The 10,650-nt window shown below is 47.1% G+C and overlaps 1 pseudogene; it reads left to right on the top strand.

The window, feature by feature from the left end:
- Nucleotides 1-7,100: 7,100 nt before the first annotated feature.
- On the top strand, nt 7,101-8,097 carry LOC149548720 (18S ribosomal RNA; annotated as a pseudogene; the record flags this gene model as incomplete).
- Nucleotides 8,098-10,650: the final 2,553 nt, after the last annotated feature.

Consider the following 10,650-nt stretch of genomic DNA (forward strand, 5'->3'; position numbering starts at 1 on the left):
TCCCACCAAGTCGACTCTTTAAGTCCGTTCATCAGTTCACCCCGCCAAGTGCTCTCACAAATCAACTCTTTAGGTCCGTTCATCAAGTGACCCTTCCAAGTCTACCCTTTAAGTTTGTTCATCAGGTTGCCCCACCAAGTACTCTCACCAAGTCGACTCTTTAAGTCCTTTCATCAAGTCACCCCACCAAGTCGACTCTTCAAGTCTGTTCATCAAGTCACCAAAACAAGTACTCTAACCAAGTCGACTATTTAAGTTCATCCATTAAGTCACCCCACCAGGTCGGCGCACCAAGTACTCCCACCAAGTTGACTCTTTAAGTCCGTTCATCAGTTCACCCCGCCAAGTACTCTCACCAAGTTGACTCTTTAAGTCTGCTCATCAAGTCGAGCCACCAAGTACTCTCACCAAGTTGACTCTTTGAGTCCGTTCATCAAATTGCCCCACCAAGTACTCTAACCAAGTCGATTCTTCAAGTGCGTTCATCAAGTCGCCCCACCAAGTACTCTCACAAAGTCGACTCTTTAAGTCCTTTCATCAAGTCACCCCACCAAGTACTCTCACCAAGTCAACTCTTTAGGTCCATTCATAGAGTCACCCCACCAAGTCGACCCTTCAAGTGCGTTCATCAAGTCGCCCCACCAAGTCGACTCTTCAAGTCCGTTCATCAACTCACCCCACTAGGTCAGCCCAAAAATTACTCTCACCAAGTTGACTCTTTAAGTTCGTTCATCAAGTCACCCCGCCAGGTTGGCCCACCAAGTGGACTCTTTAAGTTCATTCATGAAGTTACTCTGCCAAGTCAGCCCACCAAGTCGACTCTTTAAGTTCGTTCCTCAAGTCACCCCGCCAGGTCAGCCCACCAACTACTCTCACCAAGTTGACTCTTTAAGTTTGCTCACCAAGTCACCCCGCCAGGTCGGCCCATCGAGTACTCTCACCAGGTCGACTCTTTAGGTTTGTTCATCAGGTCAACCCACTAGGTACTCTCACCAAGTTGACTCTTTAAGTTCGTTCATAAAGTCGCTCCGCCAAGTCGGCCTGCCAAGTACTCTCACCAAGTCGACCCTTTAAGTTTGGTCATCAAGTCACACCACCAGGTTGGCCCACCAAGTACTCTCACAAAGTTGACTCTTTAGGTTCATTCATCAATTCACCCCGCCAGCTCGGCCCACCAAGTTCTCTCACCAGGTCGACTCTTTAAGTTCGTTCATCAAGTCACCTCGCCAGTTTGACCCACCAAGTACTCTCACAAAGTTGACTCTCTAAGTTTGTTCATTAGGTCACCCTGCCAGCTTAGCCCACCAAGTACTCTCACCAAGTCACCCCGCTAGTTCGACCCACCAAGTTGACTCTTTAAGTTCATTCATCAAGTCACCCGGCCAAGTTGGCCCACCAAGTTGACTCTTTAAGTTCGTTCATGAAGTGTCGTGACCAGGTCAGCCCACCGAGTACTCTCACAAAGTCAACTCTTTAGGTTCGTTCATCAATTCACCTCGCCAGTTTGGCCCACCAAGTTCTCTCACCAGGTCGACTCTTTAAGTTTGTTCATGAAGTCACCCTGCTAGTTTGACCCACCAAGTACTCTCACAAAGTTGACTCTCTAAGTTCATTCATCAGTTCACCCCACCAAGTACTCTCACCAAGTCAACTCTTTAGGTCTGTTCATCAAGTCACCCTGCCAAGTCGACCCTTTAAGTCTGTTCATCAAGTCACCCCACCAAGTACTCTCACCAAGTTGACTGTTTAAGTCCTTTCATCAAGTCACCCCACCAAGTCGACTATTTAAGTCCATTCATCAAGTCACCAGAAAAAGTACTCTCACCAAGTCGACTCTTTATGTCCCTTCATCAAGTCACCCCACCAGGTACTCCCACCAAGTCGACTCTTTAAGTCCGTTCATCAGTTCACCCCACCAAGTACTCTCACCAAGTGGACTCTTTGAGTCTGCTCATCAAGTCGAGCCACCAAGTACTCTCACCAAGTTGACTCTTTGAGTCCGTTCATCAAGTCACCCCACCAGGTGCTCTCACCGAGTCAACTCTTTACGTCTGTTCACCAAGTCACCCCGCCAAGTTGACCCTTTAAGTTCTTTCATCAAGTCACCCCACCAAGTACTCTCACCAAGTCAACTCTTTAATTCCTTTCATCAAGTGACCCCACCAAGTCGACTCTTTAAGTCCGTTCATCAAGTCACCAGAACAAGTACAAGTACTCTCACCAAGTTGACTCTTTATGTCCGTTCATCAAGTCACCCCACCAGTTCAGCCAACCAAGTACTCGCACCAAGTACTCCCACCAAAAATTGATCAATTTACCCCCCTAACTGATGCAATCAAATCACCTAACCAGTGCCAATCTTTGTCTCCGTTGACAACCTCACAAAAAATGGGATCGTGGATGGCTATTCGTTCACATTTTTCATTGAATTGGGTTTTAAGGTACTTGTGCACTGAATGTACATTTCTGATGTAGAGTAAGCCTTGCACTAATAGCTTATATAGGGGAGGTAGTGTGCTTGAAAAATGGTGGGCGAGCCAGCCTGGCCGAGTCGATCTGGGCGAGCCATGCTGGCCGACTCAATCTGGGCAAGCCATTCTGGCCGAGCCGATCTGGGCGACCCATTCTGGCCGACCTGATCCAGGCAAGCCATGCTGGCCGAGCCTTGCTGGCTAACCCAATCTAGGTGACCCATGCTGGGCGACCCAATCTGGGTGAGCCATTCTAGCCGAGCCATGCTGGCTAATCCGATCTGGGCGAGCCATTCTGGCTGAGCCATGCTGGCTGAGCTATTCTGGCCGAGCCAATCTGGGCGAGCCATTCTGGCCGATCTCAGTGCTTTTCCTCAGCTCTCCTTTAGATTATGTTTTTTGATGACTCAATTTTGGAAAAGGTGATGCAGCGGTTACCGATCCATGGCGTGTCTTTTTGGTGATTTAAAAACTTGATCTAAATGTGAGCCCTTATCTAGCACTCCGGTGTTGCTTAGTATAATGGCAATTTTCTATGGGTGCTCGATGCTCTAACAATTTGTCATGGAGTACTTATCGCGGCTACATGGGAGCTTTAATATTGAAAACTCTTGGCGAAAAATGGTGGGCGAGCCATGCTGGCTGACCCGATCTGGGTGAGCCATGCTGGCCGACCCGATCTGGCTTAGCCATTTTCATCGACCCAATCTGGCTTAGCCATTTTTGTCAACCCAATCTGGCTCTTCTTTCTCACTCCATCAGCACAAATTTGGGAGTTGCTTGACAATAGTTGTCATTCCAATGTGTCATTACGGTGATTTGGAGAGCGATGCTAAGGGTGGGAGCTTGTGTCTAGCATTTGGGGATGTTTGTGCAAGCGAGCAGGAGAGTTTCTCTTATCGAAACCTCTCTGTGGCCTTTGAATATAGACCCAGTGCCGACGATATCGATGGATACGAGCCTTGGATTCTAAATTTGTTTAGCTAACATTGGTTTTTGTGAGAGAAGGGTATGAAAGCACTTCCCGATTGCTATGCGGGAGTTCCCTAAGATCGCCTCTGTCCCAACTCGATCGGCACAACATAGGGAATGGTTCGACAGTGGTTGTCATTCCAATGTGTCATCAGGATGTCTTGGAACACGGCCTTTCAAGGGCGAGCTCGCGTCTAGCACTTGGATTGTGCGTCGTCACAAGTGAATGGGGAGATCTCTCTATGAACGGTGGCATGGCGATTGCAAGAGAAAATTGACTTAGTAGTCGAAGCATTGGCCTCGGGCCATTGTGACAAAGTCACAAAGTCACCATGTTGGCCGACCCAATTTGGCTGAGCCATTATGGGAGAGCCATTCTATCCAACCCGATCTGGGCGAGCCATGCTAGCCGAGCCATTTTGGGTGAGCCATGCTGGCCGACCTGATCTGTCTGAGCTACAAAAATGGTGTCGTGGATGGCTGTTTGGTCACATTTTTCATTGAATTGGATTTTTAAGGGAGTTGTCCATGCTATTGCAGATTTCTAATGTAGAGCGAGCCTCGCACTAATAGCTTATATAGGAGAGGTTGTTGCCGCGAGCCTCTCCCATGCGCCTTTCATTGATTCAACATTGGTGTCTAGGCGGATCAGATTGTTGGGTTTTCAAACGGTGTATCCTGATTTTGAATGAATGAAAGGGGCATGAAGCGATCTCAATGCTTTTCCTCGGCTCTCCTTTAGATCATGTTTTCTGATGACTCAATTTTGGAAAAGGTGAGGCAGCGATTGCCGATCCATGGCATGTCCTTTTGGTGATTTTAAAACTTGATCTAAACATGAGCCCTAGTCTAGCACTCCGACGTTGCTTGGTATAATGGAAATTTTCTATGGGTGCTCAGCCCTCTAGCAATTTGTCATGGTGTACTTATCGCGGCTACAAGGGAGCTTTAATATCGAAAGCTCTTAGCAAAAAAATGGTGGCCGAGCCATACTGGCCGACCCAATCTGGCTTAGCTATTTTCGTTGAACCGATCTGGCTCTTGTTTTTCTCTCCATCGGCACAAATTTGAGAGTTTTTTGATAGCAGTTGTCGTTCCAACGTGTCATTGCGGTGATCTAGAGAGTGATGCTAAGGACGGGAGCTTGCGTCTAGCATTTGGGGATGTTTGTGCAAGCGAGCAGGGGAGCTTCTCTTATTGAAACCTCTCTGTGGCCTTTGAATATAGACCTAGTTCTGATGATATCGATGGATACGAGCATTGGATTCTAAAATTGTTCAGCTAAAATTGGTTTTTATGAGAGATGGGTACGAAAGCACTTCCCGATCGATACTCGGGAGCTCCCTAAGATCGCCTCTGTGCCAACTCGATCGGCACAACATTGGGAATGATTCGACAATAGTTGTCATTCCAATGTGTCATCGAGATGTCTTGGAACGCGGCCTTTCAAGGGCGAGCTTGCGTCTAGCACTTGGATTGTGCGTCGTTACAAGTGAATGAGGAGATCTCTCTGTGAATGGCGGCATGGTGATTGCAAGAGAAAATTGACTTAGTAGTTGGAGCCATTGGCCTCGGGCCATTGTGATGGCCTTGCAATTTCTCTTTAATTGCAACCTATGTTTGTGCAGTAGCAAGGTTTACATGTAAGATGGGCCTTGTTCTTGAGAGTTCCTGGAGATGACCTCTAGAACTTTTGGATTGGGCCCCTTCAAGGTGAAATTCATCCAGTTGATCGGATGAAGCTTGATGTGCTTGTATCTATTCTAAGACGATAATGATGGTCATTAATCTGTGGTGGTGAGTATATATCCCATTCGGTAATATCGCAGTGGCAGAGCTGGTGGGAAGTACTTGTCACTTTGTTTTGTTGGATATACCCTATATGTAGGTGTCTGCATGGCTTGCAACACACTGTACATTTGGTGTTTGATTCTAAGATGCACTTGTTGCTGAGTGTGTATGGAGTTGTATCTTTTAGCCAAGGGCTCCGTCTCATTGGCACGTTCTATCATTGCATTTTTATCCTACCTGGACGGTAAGAAGGAAAGAGATGGTTGCACGGGTGCATTGCTCGACATCCCTAATTTCATCAAGGGTCCACTCTCCACCCTAAGTTTTTGTCGATTGGTAGAGCCTTTGGATTGAGAGGGGGGCCGGCGAAAGGTTTGGTTGCCAAAAAATTTATTCGCTAGTGCATTCTCGGTGCATGCTCGCCTCTTCACTATCTCATCCTACAGAAGTGCATGGCACTGTCGTGACACCTTTGTGGTCTGAGCTAGTAGAAGCGTAGAGTATTACTGATAATTTTTGTTTGGATGTGCAAACTCTCCATGCCCTATCCTGCCCTATGCGATCTGAATGGCTGCGGCTCATGGGTTCTGCGGGAGATACTCTTCTTCAACTCCCCCCTAAAGAGAGTATTCGGTGTTTGCATTGTGTGGACAAAAAGCCAAAGGCATTTCATCTCTCTTCAGATGCAAAATTCTGGGAGGGCTTGTTGAAGTATGGCCGTTTGTATGGGGTGCACCAAAAAGCGTGTAGGGGGCATATGCCTGGGAAATGGATGTCTCTAAGTGTCCTTACTCGGTCGCATGCGCGGTGTACATCTTTACATTACAACTTTGCTGCGAGCATTTGTGATTCGAGCATTTTGGGGGAATGGGTTTCATACAAGATGTTCTTCTCAGGCTCCTGCAAACTAGAGCGCTCATCTTTGCAATGCTCCGACAAGTGCAGGCCCAACGTGTCTATCTAGGGGAAGAAATCACATGAATGCTTTTTTCCAAGATGTGGGTGCTCGCGGGTGGTTCCCTCGCGGTGCAGTTATTCGGTATGTGCATGTGCATGAGATTGAAGCTTGTCCGACAATGCTAGTGTGAGAGTGTTCACCTATAGGAACTTTTTTATAACTACGCTGGTAGATCACGTGTCACGGCGAATGGTTAGCGAGGCTTTGTTGGGAAAGGAGATATTTGCCAGAGGTTAGACATGTCCTTGTATGCGAGTGGGCTCTCATCACCTATAAATGTGCGGAGGGGGTGTTATACACAATGCCCTTGAGAGGCCTTATAATTGAGGTGTTCGTGTGCATAGCGATGTGCCCGCCAATCACATAACCAGCCATGTTTTTGACTCGCACGGCCCTTCACCCTTTAGCATGGTGGTCTCCGTTAGCACTTCGGCGACTAGCTCTTCATCATGGGAAAATGTTTGTTCCGATCGAGAAGGATTTTGTCCGTGCGGGTGCACCTCAACAAGCATGTAGGAGGCATATGCCTAGGAAATGGATGTCTCTGAGTGGCCTTACAATTTAGGTGGCTACGTGCACGGTGCCATCTCATACAGACTTGAGGCTTCTTTCCGAGTAGTGGCGACAGCGAGTTCAAGGGTAAAGGGTTTCGTACAAGATGTTCTTCCAAGGTGCCTATGAACTGAGGCTCCTTGTTTGGCCCTATCTAGTCGATGATGGGACACTTTCCTCTTGTGTGAAATCTTTGAGCGTTGTGAGTCCTCCATGTGCTGTGAACGTCATTCTTGTTGCTTGTGAGGAGGATTATGTTTGGATGCATGATGGAGCGAATGCAAATTTCAGTTTCCCATTACGGTGGGCATCCCTTGGCTATAGCAGGTCTTGGGGGTCCCCTCATTGTTAGAAGCTACCTGGCCGATCCTGCCAGTTGTCATATGCTTGTCTCAAAGATTAAGCCATGCATGTCTAAGTATGAACTATTTCAGACTGTGAAACTGTGGATGGCTCATTAAATCAGTTATAGTTTCTTTGATGGTACTTTGCTACTCAGATAATCGAAGTAATTCTAGAGCTAATACGTGCACGAAATCCCGACTCTCGGAAGGGATGTATTTATTAGATAAAAGGACTGCGTGGGCTCGCCCGCTATTCCAGTGATTCGTGATAACTCGACGGATCGCACAGCCTTTGTGCTGGCGACGCTTCATTCAAATTTCTGCCCTATCAACTTTCGATGGTAGGATAGAGGCCTACCATGGTGGTGACGGGTGATGGAGAATTAGGGTTTGATTCTGGAGAGGGAGCCTGAGAAATGGCTACCACATCCAAGGAAGGCAACAGGCACGCAAATTACCCAATCCTGACATGGGGAGTTAGTGACAATAAATAACAATACTGGGCTCATCGAGTCTGGTAATTGGAATGAGTACAATCTAAATCCCTTAACGAGGATCCATTGGAGGGAAAGTCTGGTGCCAGCAGCCATGGTAATTCCAGCTCAATAGTGTATATTTAAGTTGTTGTAGTTAAAAAGCTTGTAGTTGGACCTTGGGTTGTCACAGTTGGTCCGCCTTCTGGGTGTGCACTGGCCCTCACGTCTAGTCCTGTTCCGTTGGCCTTTGGGACCAGAGTAATGATTAATAGGGACTATCGGGGGCATTCATATTTCATTGTCAGAGGTTAAATTCTTGGATTTATGGAAGACGAACCACTGCAAAAGCATTTTCCAAGGATTTTTTCATTAATCAAGAATGAAAGTTGGGGGCTCGAAGACGATCAGATACCGTCCTAGTCTCAACCATAAACGATGCTAAATACGGGCGAGAGACCGATAGCGAACAAGTACCGTGAGGGAAAGATGAAAAGTACTTTGAAAAGAGAGTTAAAGAGTGCTTGAAATTGCTGGGAGGGAAGTGGATGGAGGCTGGCAATGTGCCCCAGTCGGATGCAGAACGGTGTGAGCCGGTCTGCCGCTCGGTTTGGGGGACGTGCCAGCGCAGGCTATCACGGCGGCACAAGCACAACCTTCTAGTCGCAAAAATACTTTTGTTGCGGTGGTTGAGGAGCAAAGAGCATGCCTTTACGGCGGGCTCTCGGGCACCTGTGCGCTCGTGGCGCTGGCCAACAGGCTTTCCATTCGACCCGTCTTGAAACACGGACCAAGGAGTCTAACATGTGTGCGAGTTGGCAGGTTGGGAAAACCCATGAGGTGCAAGGAAGCTGACTGGCAAGATCCCCTCTCGGGGGGTGCACCGCCGACTGACCCTGATCTTCTGTGAAGGGTTTGAGTGCGAGCACACCTGTTGGGACCCGAAAGATGGTGAACTATGCCTAAGCAAGGCGAAGCCAGAGGAAACTTTGGTGGAGGCCCACAGCGATACTGATGTGCAAATCGTTCGTCTGACTTGGGTATAGGGGCGAAAGACTAATTGAACTGTCTAGTAGTTGGTTTCCTCCAAAGTTTCCCTCAGGATAGCTAGAGCTCATGTGCAAGTTTTATCGGGAAAAGAAAATGATTAGAGGCATCGGGGGCGTAACGCCCTTGACCTATTCTCAAACTTTAAATAGGTAAGTCGATGCGGCTGCTCTGTTGAGCCATGCCACAGAATTGCGAGCTCCAAGTGGGCCATTTTTGGTAAGCAAAACTAGCGATGCAGGATGAACTAAAAGCTGAGTTATGGTGCCAAATTGTGCACTAACCCAGATCCCACAAAGGGTGTTGGTTGATTAAGATAGCAGGACGGTGGTCATGGAAGTCGAAATCCGCTAAGGAGTTTTGAAATTTCCAAGTGCCAAATTCTGAGCGGGTGGGGTTTTTAAATTTCGTGAGGGCAGAAAAATCTTCCGACTGCAAATTCCAGGTGGGTCCCTGGGTTTTGTAATTTTCACGAGGGTGGACGACTCACGTACGTGATCCAAAATCGATCAACTTGTTTTTTTGGTTAATGCCCAAAGTTTTGAACTCAAATCGAGTTGGCTACCCCGACTCGAATCGCCTCTGAATTTTTCACACAACGCATGTCACTGTGCTAGACTTGATTCTAAGTGCCTTGAGTCATGTACATGGTCCAAAAGAGGTCAACTTTTTTTTTTTGGGTTAATGTCCAAAGTTTTCAACTCGAACCATGTCGGCAACCCCGACACGAATCAGCCCAATTACCCGAACCCCGACTCAAATCGAGTCGAGCCTTTATTGCCTCCATTTTTTTTGCATGACTCATGTCACCATGCTCGACATGATTCTAAGTGCACGAAGTCATGTGCATGATCCAAAGTGGTCAACTCTTTTTTTGGGTTAACGCCCAAAGTTTTCAACCCAAATTGTGTCGGCAACCCCAACTCGTATCGCCTCAAGCCTTAACCGCCTCCAGTTTTTTCACAGGACTCATGTCACCGTGCTCGACTTGGTGCCTCGAGTCATGTACATGATCCAAAAGTGGTTAACTTCTTCCTTCTTTGGTTAACACCCAAAGATTTCAACCTGAATCGTGTCAGCAACCCCGACTCAAATCGCCTCGAGCCTTAATCGCCTGCAATTTTTTTGAACCACTCATGTCACCATGCTTGACTTGATTCTATGCGCCCCAAGTCATGTACGTGATCCAAAAGTGATTAACTCATTTTTTGACTAATGGCCAAAGTTTTCAAATCGACTTAGCTACCCCGACTCGAATTGCCTCGAGCCTTAACCGCCTCCATTTTTTTTTGCTTGACTCATGTAACCGCACTCGCCTTGATTTTGAGTGGCCTGAGTCACTTATGTGATCCAAACCTGGGTAACTTTTTCTTTTTTCTTTTTTTTGTCAAGTCCCAAAGTTTTGAACTCGAATAGAGTTAGATGCCCCGACTAGAGTCGTCTCCAAATTTTTCGCATGACTCATGTCACCGTGCTCGACTTGATTCTAAGTGCCCCGAGCCGTGTACATTATCCAAAAGTGGTTAACTTTTTCTTGTTGGTTAACGCCCAAAGTTTTCAACCCGACCCACCTCGAGCCTTAATGGCCTCCAATTTTTTTGCATGACTCATGCCACCATCAACTTTTCACTCGAATCATGCCACCCAGGGCACCTCGATGCTACGTGACCCGAGCCCTGTGCGCGATCCAAAAACTATGTAACATTTTTTTTTGAACTCCAAAAATTTCATTCTTTTTTGCCTTATGGGGCCTATCATGATCTCTTTTTATAAAAAAAATTCTCAAATCGGATCGTTTCGGCTACCCAACCTCAAATCTGGCTAGCCAGGCGTAACGCCTCGAGTCGGCTCGACAATACGTGAACTGAAACTTGTGCGTGATCCAAAAGCGGGAAATTTGTTTTTTTTTAATTTTGTAATGCCCAAAATTTAGTGCTTTTCACTGTACAGGGCCTCCCATGATTTTTTTTTAAAAAAAATTTCCCCTCATCGACCCACTCTGGCAACCCAGTTGGGTCGCTTGAGGCTGGGGCGACGGAGTC

The sequence above is a fragment of the Cupressus sempervirens genome, chromosome 7, assembly GCF_028749045.1.
Source record: "Cupressus sempervirens isolate cs-2001-9-10 chromosome 7, ASM2874904v1, whole genome shotgun sequence".
NCBI classification, from domain to species: Eukaryota; Viridiplantae; Streptophyta; class Pinopsida; order Cupressales; family Cupressaceae; genus Cupressus; species Cupressus sempervirens.